This window comes from Notamacropus eugenii, chromosome 1 (genome assembly GCF_028372415.1).
Source record: "Notamacropus eugenii isolate mMacEug1 chromosome 1, mMacEug1.pri_v2, whole genome shotgun sequence".
Lineage (NCBI taxonomy): Eukaryota > Metazoa > Chordata > Mammalia > Diprotodontia > Macropodidae > Notamacropus > Notamacropus eugenii.
In genome coordinates, this window is record NC_092872.1 from 112,939,703 (window position 1) to 112,954,795 (window position 15,093).

Here is a 15,093-nt window from a genome sequence, read left to right on the forward strand (position 1 = left end):
AACTTTCAAGCATTCTTGATGAAAAGACCAGGGCTGAATAGAAAATTTGACTTTCAAATACAAGAATCAAAAGAAGCATGAAAAGGTAAACAGGAAAGAGAAATCATAAGGGACTTACTAAAGTTGAACTGTTTACATTCCTATATGGAAAGATGATATTTTTAACTCCTGAGACTTTTCTCAGTAAGTGGGTAGTTGGAAGGATTATACGAATATAGACAGAGGGCACAGGGTGAGTTAAATAGGAAGGGCTGATATCTAAAAATATAAAATTTAGTGATGATAGAGGAGTATATTGGGAGGAGAAAGGGAAAAGTGGAATGGGCAAATTATCTCTCATAGAAGAGGCAAGAGAAAGCTTTTTCAGTGGAGGGGGAAAGGGGGGAAGTGAGTGGGGAAAAGTGAAACTTACTCTCATCACACATGGCTTAAGGAGGGAATAACATACACATTCAATTTGGTATGAAAATCTGTCTCACACTACAGGAAAGTAGGGGAGAAGGAGACAAGTGGGGTATTGGGGAATGATAGAAGGGAGGGCAAATGGGAAGAAGGGATAATCAGAAGTAAATACTTTTGGGGCAGAATAAGGTCAAAAGAGAAAATAGAATAAATGGTGGGCAGGATAGGATGGAGGGAAATATAGTTAGTCTTTTACAACATGACTTTTATGGAAGACTTTTCTATAACTACACATGTCAAAACTATATTGAATTGTTTGCCTTCTCAGTGGGGATGGGTGGGGAGAGAGGAAGGGAGTGAAGTTGGAACTCAAAGTTTTAAAAAGAAAAGAAAGGATATCCTTCATTGTACACTTTGAATGGCATGACACTTTAAAACTGAACACCTAATGCCCACCATGATGATTCATTTATACAAGATTTGTACAAAGCACTTTCTTCACAACAACTCTACAAGCAAAGTAGCAAATTTAATATTCTCTCAGTTTTATAAGTGAGGCACCTGAATTTTAGAAAAGTGAACTGACTTGTGGAAGGTAACTTAGAAAAAATACATAAGTTGCAGAGAGGAGGACAACATGCCCTGGTAAAGAGAGTTTCTTCATCTGGGAATTCCCTATATACCAATGAAACTACAAATCCAGTTTCTGTCCCCAACCCTTACATCTCCAAATATACCTCTTTCTTTCCTCTAACCAGAGATCCACTCTGCATAACAGAAATGAAATGAAGAAGGGAAAAACTAGCACAACAAAAAAAAACTGTAAAAATGAATATGATGCTCCAACACATAACAAAACACATAGAAAAGAAAGAAGGAATGGCAGTCTTCTTACTTCTTCTTTAGAGACAACCTTTGTCACAATAGTTTTCTAATTGTTTTCTATTTATTGTCATAATTGTGTCTATGCATGCTTTATTCATATGTTCATATATACAACATATACACCAAATGCATGCATGTACCTGCGCACTAAAACAATTATATAGAACTCAATATACATGTATTTGTGTGTATGTATTCATGCATATGAATGTGGAATATACCCATGTATACTAAATACATGAACATTCCAATGCACATAGCTATGTACTTATGCATATGTACAATGTATATGGCACATATGCAATACACATATCCATGTCTGTATATGTACAATATGTTTATATTTCTGTGAGTATTTTATAGACGCATTTTTTATATATGAATGATAAAAAACAGAAAAAAATATTATAGTGGCCCAGTTTGTGTTTGCACATATATGCATGTGCCCATGTGTGCATATACACATATATACATTATGTAAGTATGTATATAATGACCACATCAATGAAATGGAAAGAGAAAATTGAACACATAATATATATTTATGTATGTACATGTGTTTGCACTCACAACGTGTGTAGTATTCCTGCTTCTCTTTATTTCATTTAACATCAATTAATTTAAATTTTTTCTCCTTCCCTGTGTTCATCATATTCATCATTTCTTGTGCTGAAATAATATCCCATTGTGTTGCCACATTTTTTAGCCATTTCCCAGATAATGATCATCTACTTTGTTTCTAAGTTTTTACTAACAAATAACTATTGCTATGAATATTTTAGTATATATGTGAATTTTAGTTCTTTTTAACTTATTAGGATATAGCATATGTGTAGCTATGGGATCACAGGATCAATGGATATGAACATTTTAGTGACTTAATTCACATAACTCAAAACCGATTTCCAGAATTTTTCGATCAAATTACACCTCCACTAAAAGTGCATTAACTTTATTGTCTTTTCATAAACCCTCCAACTTTGACTGATCCCAGCTTCTAAGGTAATTAGGGATGTTTTAATCACTAAATGATGTAGTTTTTGTTTAATCATTTTTCTTACCTTTTCATCTTCTGACAATGTATCCATCTGAATGTGGTGTGTGTGTGTATGTGTGTGTGTGTGTTTGTGATAATATTCCCTTTATTCTCCTACCTGAACTTTCCTTTTCCTTCTCCTAAGCATAGATGTCCCTTTTCTTTAGGACTCTACTTTCTTTTCTCTACATGCCCTCTCTCAATGATAATCAGTGAATATAGTTTTGTTGAAATGGTGATTAGTAGAATCCCTGCTGAATTTCATGCACTCCTCTAAAATCTTTGAAGAGATTATTGGATGTAAATGTGTGTCCAAATAAAGGAGAAGCAATTTCCATGATGCATTAACATATGCATTAACCTAGTTGAGACATACATGCCTCTGTGCCTAGCCAGGCTGCCACAGGTAACTCTTGATTGGTCCTCAATGATCAAGAACTCTGTCAAATATGATTAGTTACTTATCATTAGTGTAGGATGGACTATTTTTGAAAGAAAATCCTCTTTGTGTTTTCTATAATACTGAGACACCATTAACTTTGGCACGATTTTGCCTTGAGACACTTTTTCAGGGTAATTTTATCCTAGGACTTTTAGCAAGGAGGTGAAGGCAGGAGATTTCTGCTTGTGGCAGAAATATATGGTAATAAGTGGCAAGTGTTAGCCTAGGCAAATTTGTAACTGCTCTTTGAATCTCCGACTGTCCTCATGTCTTTTTATTTCATTTTATGAGCATAGGTCAATGAATATCAATGTGGAGAACTGGTTATATCATGAATAGAGAGCTACTGAATTTAGAATTCTGGCATCATCCAAGTAAATGAAGGATATTCCTGTAGCAATGTCCTTCTCAGAGGAGCAAAGATATTGCCAGGATCATTTTGTACCTAAAGGACTAAAGAAAATCATGCCCTACTTGAAGATAACTGGGCTTTACCAACCATCCATGATAATTGGACGGTGCAACCTAATCATTATCTGGACTATTACTGGTTATTTCTGATCTTATTATTATTATTGCTATTATTATTATTATTATTATTGCTCTTCTTGCTGAAACCCCTAAATATGATCAACAGGGGTGATGACTAGGAGTGTCTAGGCCACTGGGCTCCCCGGGACCTAAATATTTTTTGTTCATTAATAAATTGATTCATTCATTCATTCTGTGATTTACTTTGGCAATGTACATCCAAAATGAATGCAAAATATCTGTTTCCTCAGTACCACAAAAGTTCTGGAGAATACAATGGGTGTAATGGGCTATTTGCACTTTATGTTTCTGTATGAGTTAGTGTATGCTGTTGTATCCTTTATGTAATACATCTTCTGTAGCTGGTGAAATGACAAGCTGTCCCATATCTAATAACCACAATATGCATGAAATAATTTTATATGAGAGTCCCATTATCCATTCACTATGAAAAAAATCTTAGACAAGCTACATCTGAACTTTATTTTATGAACTTCCCTGGAAATTTACTCCACGAGGGATGCCTGACCAGAGAGAAAAACTAACTCCTTCTAGGGGGTGAGACATCTAGGTCCATGAGTTCACATAGTACATTTGTGTGAAAGAGTCCCTGGGCCCTAGAGCATTGCAATAGTCTGCTGGCTGGTAAAACCAGCCTGCCTGACATAAGTCTCTTGCCACTCTAGACCATCCTCCATTCAGCTAGCCAAGTGATTTTCCTAATGCCCATGTATGACCATGTGACCACCCTACTCAGTAAATTCTGTTGGCCTCTATAAATCCTGTTTGATATTCAAAGCTCTTTATAACCCCATCCCTAATTTTCCAGTATTACAACTGTCCCATCTTCAAACTCTTGCTCTCCCTTTCCCTTTTTGCTTTTCCCTTTGTCTTCTTCCCCCTCCTCTCCTCCTCCCTTTCTTTCAATATCACTGGCCTCCTTGTTGTTCCTCAAATGAAACACTCCATCCCTGCACTCCAGGCATTTTCTCTGGCTATCCATTATGCCTGGAATGCTTTCCTTCCTCATCTGCACCTACTTCCTTCCCTGAATTCTTTAATCTCTCATCTAAATCTAACTTTTGATAGGCAGCCTTTCCCAATATTTCTTAGTTATAATGCATTTTATTGGGAAATGTATTGCTTTTATTATACTTCTGTTTGATCATTTTTCCATTCATTAGATTTTGAACACTTAAAGGACAGAGACTGTCTTTGGGCTTTCTTTGTATCCCCAGTGTTTAGCATAGTGACTGGCACATAGGAGTTGTTTAAGAAATATTTATTGACTGATCAAATTGAATCATTAATTCTTTATAGATTATCTACCTACCTACCTACCTACCTACTTATCTATCTATCTATATCTATCTATCTATCTATCTATCTATCTATCTATCTATCTATCTATCTATCTATCTATCTATCTATCTATCTATCTATCTACCTATCTGTCTGTGTGTCTGTCTAGCTATCTAGCTATCTAGCCATCCCTCTCTAGCGATACATTACAAACTACTTGTTGGACATCTCCAACTTAATATCCCATAGATTATTCAAACTCATTGTATCAGAATAAAAGCTCATCATGTTACCTCCAATACCCTACATCATCCTTTTAACTTCCTTATTTCTGTTAAGGGCATTAATATCCTTCCTGTCACCCAGGTTTGTAATCTCGGAATCATCACCTTTCTTCTCTCTCACCACCTATTCAATCCATTATCTAGGCTTGTAGTATATACCTCTGCAATATATCTTACTTAATCTCTTCTTTCCAATCATATATCCACCACTCCAGTTCAGAGTTCAGGCCTCCATCACCTCTGACCTGGACTGTGGCAAGTCTCCAGTTGCACTACTAGCTTTCTAGTCTTCCTCCTTTCCAATCCATCCTGTGCCAAAGTACTGTTCCTGAAGCACAAGTTTGGCTCTGTCACTTCCTTTTCTGATGACCTTCAATGACTCCTTGTTGTCTCTAGGTTATAGAAGAAATCACACTGGCATTTAATGTCCTTTGCAGGCTAAGTCCTACCATTTTCTACAGTTATTATACATTACTCCCTTCATACAATATTCCCTCTTTTTTATTGAAGTTCGGAGATTTTTGCCTTTTCACAGGTTGTCCCTTATACCTATAATGTACTTCCATCTTGTGTGTCTCTCCTAGAATCCCAAGCTTTTAAGATTCACTTTGTGTGCCATTTCCTATAGGAAGACTTTCTTGATCTCCCTACTTGTTAGTTCTTTTGTGTTCTTCAAATTATTATGGATAAAATTCTCTGTTTACAGCTTATAAATCTAAATAGACTATAATCTTTATGAGATAGTAATTTGTTTTGTTTTTATATTTCTAGTTCCTAGTACAGTGCCTTGTACATAATTTGTGCTTAATGATAATAACTCTGAGGAATAGACTTCTTTCAATATCATTAATTCTATCCTGGGTAACAAAGGACCAATTTTGGAGAAAAGCATACTTTCAGAACCTGCCCTCTGCATTAACTGTAGAGCATTAAATAAAATCTGATTTAGGGGTTAGCACAGTACTATTTCAAGCATTCCCTTTTCCACCCCCACCTCCACCCCAGTCCCCAAAAGTCTCCTCCCTTGGTTAAAATAATAACATAAAAATAACACTTCACAAACATATTCCTTACTCTTGACATTATCTTCACAGGACATAAATCTCTTTTTTCCTCCTAGATGCATAAGTTAAGCTGTAAGTGCTACTGAGGATGACACTGAATGAAATCCACCCTTTGAAACGTATAATTACAGCTGGAAAAGTATCCCTAGAATTGGTTATAGAAGTTGTGAGTCCATACTCCAGTCCTAACATACCTTGTAAGTCGTGAATTTCCTGAGATCTGGATTTCCTCTGTAAAATAGGGATGGCACTTGTTTTTGGTAGGTAGTTTTTAATAATAATTAACCCAAAAGTCTAAATGATTATCATTGTATTAATTAGGAGAAGGGAGTGAATTGATTTGGCAAGTGAAATAAAAGGAAAGATACAGAAGTGGCAGATAGATGGTAGGTTAAAAACAAAGATTAACTTTGAAGATCTCATAATTTGGATTAAGGAAGGTCTTGCTGTCAACTTGGTGAGAGAAATAAAAGCTGAACTCTGATGATTTTTGGGGTCATATTCAGATAGTGCTATTGGATGGAATTAGTGATAATTATTTTTAAACAATGCCAACCTGAAAAGGAGAATTTATTAATCAAGAAATACAGCAAAGCTCTGATAGAAATCTTGAGCACATGGATTCCCTCTTTCTGTTTCCTTCCTTACCTCTCTCCTTCCCCCGCCCCCATCTCTCTCTCCTCTGTGTCTTTCTTTCTCTGTTTCTCTCCAGCTTAGTTGGGGGCGGGGACAATGTTGGAGTCAAAAATACCTGGGTTCAAGTATTTCCCCTATCATATAACTATGAGAAAGTCATTTGCCTTCTCAATCTCCTAATTAATTCTCTAGAACTCTAAGTTATAGATGAGTTGTTGATCTATTTGGCTGAGCAGAATTCCTACACCACAAGTTTCTCACATTGATGACATCATAAATGGCAAAGGAAAAATAAATAGATTCATTTCCTTTTTTGCCATAGATATTTCCCAGTACTTATCCCTTCCACCAAACTTATCTGTCTGTCTATCTATCTATCTATCTATCTATCTATCTATCTATCTATCTATCTATCTATCTATCTATCTATCTATCTGTCTGTCTGTCTGTCTGTCTGTCTGTCTGTCTGTCTGTCTGTCTATACACACACACACACACACAGACACACACACACACACACACAGAAAAGCATTTAAACAAAATCACATCTGAGACCCATGGTCCTCTGCTTCTTTCTTGAGAGGACAGAGATATATTTTGTCAACTGTCCTCTGAGACCAATATTGGACATCATTTTATATCTGAGTTCAGCTTCTTTTTTTAGTATTTCTTTCTACATTTTTATAGTTACTGCATATATTGTCACATGAAACCTCTGTATCATATTCTTCATAATTGTATTTTGATTTTTGTTTCATATTATATGTTTTTTTTCAAAGTTTATAACAAATTCTTAAAAGTCCCCATAGGTTTGTGTCAAAGTTTGTCCAAGAAGCAAAGTTTAGAAACTGATACTTCTGATGCATTAATTACTCGATTATTCTAATATTTTGTGATATTTGTTGATTTTTATCAGGTAGTAGACCTGCTCCTGGCAAAGGAAAATTTCAGTTATTTTTTTAAAAAGTAGATTGCAAAGCATCTTGGAAAGTTGATATGTCCAAGCTGTTCTTCTAAAATGAAACCTCGTAATTTGTAGTTATAAAAAGGTCAGTATGACAGTTACTAGAAATCAACAAAGAAGTAAATTTATACATTTGGTGCCCCTTATATATTCGACAGGTCCACTATCCCCCCTTATCCCTTACAGGGTTTTCTCAAATGCCAAATTCCTTAATAACTATATTTTTTCATAAAATTGTAAGTAGTAAGGAATTAAAATATTAGTCTCTACTTAAAGTATCACATTGATTCAAATAATTACTTGAAAGACTCAAACAACTTCTTGGTTTCTTTTTGATCCTTACCAGTTTAAACACAATTCTATATTTAGAAGAAAATGTAGGAGAGCAGTTTGCTTTTCTCCATTTTCTTCCTCTAATAAGAAAGAGAAAGGTCATATGGGGGATAGACTTAATAAATTGTACCAGTTCAAATTCTACAGCATCATCCCCTCCTCCCCCCAACTATCCTTTGAATTTATATGGATTTTCCAGTGTCAAAAGCAGGTTTTATTTCTATTAAATCAGGATTGTCAGAAAGCTTAAGAAAAAACAAACAAACAAACAAACCCTCTAGCCTTAGAGAAGCATGGGGCTGGTGAATGAGTAGGGGGTGGGGTGCCATAAAAGTGAGAGAACTGAACTACTGAGTTTCCCAGGAGAATTACACTGGCTGCCTGAGACCATAACAATTGTAGAAGTCTATCTCCTGTAGGCATGAATTCTTCTGTCTCTTTTGTCTATCTTTTTCTCTTCAGTTGGTTGTCTATTCCCTAGATATATGCCCTTCTTCTGCCTTGTATGTCCTTTACTGTCTCTTGATCAGTCCCCTTCATGAAAAATGTCTCCTTCTATATGACTCCCTTCTTCTCCAATTAGATTTTTGATATTTGGAAACTGAGAACAGAGACTTTAAATTTCCTAGCTAATTTCCTGGCATTTCTGCAGTATCACAATCCCTGTGACCTCAGGGATTGGAAGTAGATGAGACCCTTCTGAACCTTTCCTCCTTAAAAAAATCTTCCTCAGCAGACAGAGCCAAGATGGTGGAGTGAGAGCAACAACTCACTTAAGCCTTTAGACAAACTCCTTCAGATACCTCTAAAAAGAGAATCTGGCCAATTTTAGAGGTGCAGAATCCAATAGGAGACAGATTGTGGCAGATTCAAAGCCCAGGATAGACTGGAAGGTCCACGGCAAGGATCTGTTCGGTGGGGGTGAGCACAGAGCACACAGCACACCAAGTCCAATGCAGCAGAGTGGGAGAGCCCCGGGGAAATATGAGACACCAGCAAGCAGAACCAGTGGAACTCAGGGTGAGAGACCAGCAGAGCCAAGCAAGTGACAGCTGCTGAGCACCAGATATCAGCTGCAGCAGCTCCTTAGACTTTCAACCTGTAGATTAAATTTCTGTAAGTCACCTACTTGAACTTCCAGGAGCCAGGATGGTGGAGTGATCAGTAAATGCTCTCTTCTCTCTCCTTGATGACCTTGAAAGAACCATAAAATATTTCCCCAGATAAATCCTGGATCAGTGAGAACATCAGAGGGGGCAAATAATCTCATAACACCTGAGGCTAGGAAAATAGCTAAGGGGGATTCCTCCTACTGTGGCAGAGGCAAACCAGAAGGAGAGGAGCCCCAGGGTGATGGAAACTCATAGTAGGACCCAGGCAAGCCTCAGCGCCAGGAGAGGAACCCCAGGAGGGATGGAAACTCTCACTAGGATCTAGGCATGCCTCAGCACTCCAGAGGAAATTGGAAGACAATAGGGCAGCTGGGATCACCATACCCTGAGCTTGCCTTTGCCTCAGTTCAGCTGAGGAGATCTCCCATGACCAGACCACTCCTCCCTCACAGTTACCAAGCTAATCCCAGGGCAGAGTGGGAAACACGAAACAAAAAGATAAAAAGACACTTGCTCTTAGCTTTTTCACACAAGGCAGCTCAACACCAAGTTCTGCAGCTTCTAACTGAAAGAACCAGAAGCCACAACACACAATCACCATCATGAACAAGAAAAAGCAAAACAAGGGTTAAAAAATGATAGAATCTTTCTATGGGGACAAGGACCAAAACACAAATAGCAAAGAGGTCAGTAGTGAGACTGCACTTCCATCTGAAACTTCAGAAAGGACTATGAATTGCTCACATGTACAAACAGCTCCCCTGGAACAGCTAAAGAAGGAAATAGAAGAAAAACTGGCCAATGATTTTAAAAATATATAAAAAGAATTCACTGATGAGAACATCGCTTTAAAAAGGAAACTTGAACAAATGGAAAAGGAAGTACAAAACCTAACTGAGAAAATTGGACAAACAGAAAAGGAAGTACAAAAATTAACTGGAGAAAATAACTCCTCAGGAGGAAAAATTGGACAGATGGAAAAAGAGATGCAAAAGTTAACTGAAGAAAACAATTTGATAAAAATTAGAATTGGGCAAGTAGAAACTAATGACTCTACGAGACAGCAAGAATCAGTCAAAAAAATCTACAGAATGAAAAGATAGAAGAAAATGTGAAATATCTAATTGGAAAAACAACTGACCTGGAAAATAGATCCAGGAGAGAAAATTTAAGAATTATTGGCCTGCCAGAAAGCCATAATGACAAAAAGAGTCTGGACAATCTAGGAAATCATCAAGGAAAACTGCCCAGAAGTGCTAGATCCAGAGGGCAAAATGTCATCAAAAGAATCCACCATTCACCATCCCGAAAGGGATCCCAAACTCAAAACCCCAAGAAATACTGTTGCCAAATGCCAGAACAATCAAGTGATGGAGAAAATACTACAGGCAGCCAGAAAGAAATCATTCAAATATCGAGGAGCTAGAGTAAGGATCACACAGGAACTTTCAGCTTCTACATTAAAAGATCAAAGGAATTGGAATCTGATATTCTGTAAGGCAAAGGAGATGGGACTAAAACCAAGGATCAACTACCCAGCAAAGTTCAGCATAACATTTTAGGCAAGGAGATGGTCATTCAACAAAATAAGGGATTTCCAGACCTTCCTTACAAAAATGCCAGAACTCAATAGAAAATTCAGTCTTCAAATGCAGATCTCAAGAGAGGCATAAAAAGGTAAACACAGGAGGAAAAAAGAAAGCTTGTTACTCAATTTGGGCAAACTGTTTACCTCCCTATAAGGGAAAATGATGCCTGTCAATCTTGACAACTGTACATCTATTATAAATATAAAAAGTATATACGTAGAGGAAACAGGTATAAAGTAAATGATGTCATGTTAAAAACATGATTTAAGCATGCAAGAGGATTATAACAGAAAGTGTGAAAATGAGGAAGCAGAAAATGGTAAACTGAATCACAGGAAGAAGTACAAAATTATAGTAGAGGAAAAGAGGGAGGGAGATGAGCATTGTCTGAGAAGTACTCTCATTTAATTTGGTTCAAGGAGGGAACATTAAACTTAAGTATATAATTCTAACTAGCTCTATAGGCAGTAGGAGGGGAAGGGGGAAGAAAAGGGAGGGGAAGCTAAAAGGAAGGGAAGAAGCAGTTAAGGTAAAGGGGAGTAAAAGGGAGGGGAGATAAAAGAAGGAAGGTGTTGGTGCAGGAGGTGGTGGTGAAAAGTGAAAATTATTGAGGAAGGGAAGGAAGACGGGAAAGCTAAATGCACAAATGGTGGGAAAGAAGACAGAAGAGAAATACACAGATTGTAATCATAACTGTGAATGTGAATGGAATGAACTCTCCCATAAAACCACAGATAGCAGAATGGATTAAAAGCCATAATCCAACAATATGCTGCTTACAAGAAACACATTTGAAACGGGGGGATACACATAGGATAAAGGTCAAAGGTTGGAGCAGAATATATTGTGCTTCAGCTCATGTAAGAAAAGCAGGAGTAGCAATCCTAATCTCAGACAAAGCAAAAGCAGAAGTAGATCAAATCAAAAGAGATAAGCAAGGAAACTATATCTTGCTAAAAGGTACCATAGACAATGAAGCAATATCATTACTAAATATGTATCCTGCAAGTGGTATAGCATCCAGATTCTTAGAGGAGAGGTTGGGGGCGTTTAAGGAAGAAATTGACAGCAACACTATGCTAGTGGGGGAACTCAACCTCCCCCTCTGTGAACTTGATAAATCTAACCTCAAAGTAAACAAGAAAGAAGTTAAGGAGGTACATAAAACTCTGGATAAGTTAGATATGATAGATCTCTGGAGAAAATTGAATGGAATAGAAAGGAATATATGTACTAGGATATAAAAACCTCACAACACAGTGCAGAAAGGCAAATATTATCAATGCATCCATCTCAGATCATAATGCAATAAAAATTATATGTAATGAAAGGCCATGGAAAGATAAACCAAAAATCAATTGGAAACTAAATAGTCTAATGCTAAAGAAGGAGTGGGTTAAAGAAGAAATCATAGAAACAATCAAAAACTTCATTCAAGAGAATGACAATAATGAGACAACCTACCAAATGTTAAAGGATATTGCAAAAGCAGTTCTTAGGAGAAGTTTCATATCTTTGGATGCCTATATAAATAAAATAGAGAAAGAGGAGATCAATGACCAGCTGAAAAAGCTAGAAAAAGAACAAATTGAAAATCTCCAAGTTAATACCAAATTAGAAATACTGAAAACCAAAGGAGAAATTAATAAAATTGAAATTAAGAAAATTATTGAATTAATAAATAAAACCAATACTTGGTTCTATGAAAAAAATAAAAAATTGATAAACTTTTGGTCAATTTGAATTACAAAAAAGAAAGAAGAAAATTAAATTACTATTATCAAAAATGAAAGGGATGAACTCTCCTCCAATGAGGAGGAAATTAAAACAGTAATTAGAAATTATTTTACCCAAATTTATGCCCACAAATTCAGCAATCTAAATGAGATGGATGAGTATTTTTAAAAACACAAATTTCCCATATTAACAGAAGAAGTTGAATACTTAAGCCATCCCATCTCAGAAAAAGAAAGTGAACAAGCCATCAATGAACTCCCTAGGAAAAAATCTCCAGGGCCAGATGGATTTACAAGTGAATTCTGTCAAACATTTAAAGAACAGTTAATTCCAACACTATATAGACTATTTTTGAAAATTGCAGAAGGAGTCCTCCCAAATTCTGTTTTGGTACAAATATGGTTTTGATACCTAAACCTGGTAGAGATAAAACAGAGAAACAAAATCATAGACTAATTTCTCTATGGAATATAGATGCAAAAATTTTAAATAATTTTAGCCAAATGAATACAGCATCTTATCATGAGAATAACACATTATGACCAGGTAGGATTCATACCAAGAATGCAGGGCTGATTCAATATTAGGAAAACTATTAGCATTATTGATCGTATAAACAACAAAATAAGCAAAAAACATATGATTATCTCAATAGATGCAGAAAAGCTTTTTGACAAAATACAACATCCATTCCTATTAAAAACACTGGAGAACATAGGAATAAAGGGAACTTTCCATGAAATAACATGCAATATCTACCTAAAACCATCAGCAAGCATTTTATGCAACAGAGATAAGCTAGATGCATTTCCAGTAAGATCAGAGGTGAAACAAGGATGTCCATTATCACCACTAGTATTCAACATGGTACTAGAAATGTTAGTTGTAGCAATTAGACAAGATAAAGAAATTGAAGGAATAAAAACAGGCAAAGAAGAAACTAAGTTATCACTCTTTGCAGATGATATGATGATATACTTAGAGAATCCCAGAGATTCAAGTAAAAAAAAAAACTACTTGAAATAATAAACAACTTTGGCAAAGTTGCAGGTTACAAAATAAACCCACAAAAATTTTCTGCATTCCTATATATTAGCAACAAAGTCCAACAGCAAGAGATAGAAAAAGAAATTCCATTTAATGCTGGAGTAGACACTACAAATTATTTGGGAGTTTACCTGACAAAACAAACACAGGGACTATATGAACACAATTACAAGACACTTTTTGCACAAATAAAGTCAGATCTAAGTAAATGGAAAAATATCAGTTGCTCATGGGTAGGCTGAGCCAATATAATAAACATGACAATTCTACCTAAATTAATTTACTTATTTAGTGCCATACCAATTAAACTATTGGATAATTATTATCTAGAGCTGGATAAAACAATATTAAAATTCGTCTGGAAGAACAAAAGGTCCAGAATATCAAAGGGACAAATGAAAAGAAATGCTAAGGTGACAGAGCACTACCAGATCTCAAATTGTATTATAAAGCAGCAATTATAAAAACCACTTGGTACTGGCTAAGAAACAGAAGGTAGACAACTGGTATATGCTAGGTACTCAAGGCATAGTAGACAATGGATGTAGCAATCTACTGTTTGATAAATCCAAGGAACCCAGCTTCTGAGATAAGAACTCACTGTCTGACAAAAATTGCTGGGAAAACTGGATAACAGTGTGGTGGAAACTAGGAATAGACTCATGCCGACACCCTACACAAAAATAAAGTCCAAACGGGTACATGATCTAGATATAAAGACTGATATCATGAACAAACTGTAGGAGCAAGGGATAGTGTATTTATCAGATTTATGGAGAAGACAAGAATTTTTGACTAAAGAAAAGATAGAAAGCATTATGAAGTGCAAGATGGATAATTTTGATTACATTAAACTGAAAAGTTTTTGCACAATCAAACCCAATGAAATCAAAATTCGGAGGGATGTAGTACATTGGGAAAAATTTTTATAGCTAATCTCAGGGATAAAGACCTCATTTCCAGAATATATAGAGAACCGAGTCAAATGTACAACAATGCAAGTCATTCCCCAGTTGATAAATGGTCAAAGGATATGAACAGGCAATTTTCAATTGGAAATGTACGTGCAGATCCTATATAGAATTTTATGTCATCTTGGGGAGGGAGGGAGGCGGTGGAGGGTAGGTAGCAGTGAAAAAATCTAAGTTTTATCATAGTGAATGTAGAACATTAAAAATAAATAAAATGAATATATTGAAAAAAAATGTTCCTCAGGAAGAGTCATGATCCCTAATCTGAGCCAGCTGCTCCACCTCAGCAACTGCCTGATGCATGAATCCAAGAGTCCTAGATGCCCAAGGACTCCCAGTACCAATGTGCTACAATAAAGACTACTTTGCCCTAAATTCCATGGTGACATCCTTGATTTTATCCTTTCCTTGCCTCTTCTCAGTACTCCTTTGTAAGTGATAGTCCCAGACCCAGTGTGTATATGGGAGTGCTGATGTCTTACTTGACTCTAGCATGTGAATCTCTTGTGGGTATTTTCAGCTAAGCCTCATACCCTTCTCTTTGGGACTTTTTCCTAAATCCACTGAAAAAGAGCACTTATTGCTTTTAGCTTTGGTTAGTTCATAAATACTTTTGCAAATCCCTTTTAGTCCAAGCAATCTTGAGAGGCTCTATTTGGTAAAAAAGGCATTCATATCATTTCTTTTCCCATTCTCCCTATCCAAATACTTCTATAACTGATGGGAAAACCTTTATTTCAGAAACTTAAATCATTCAA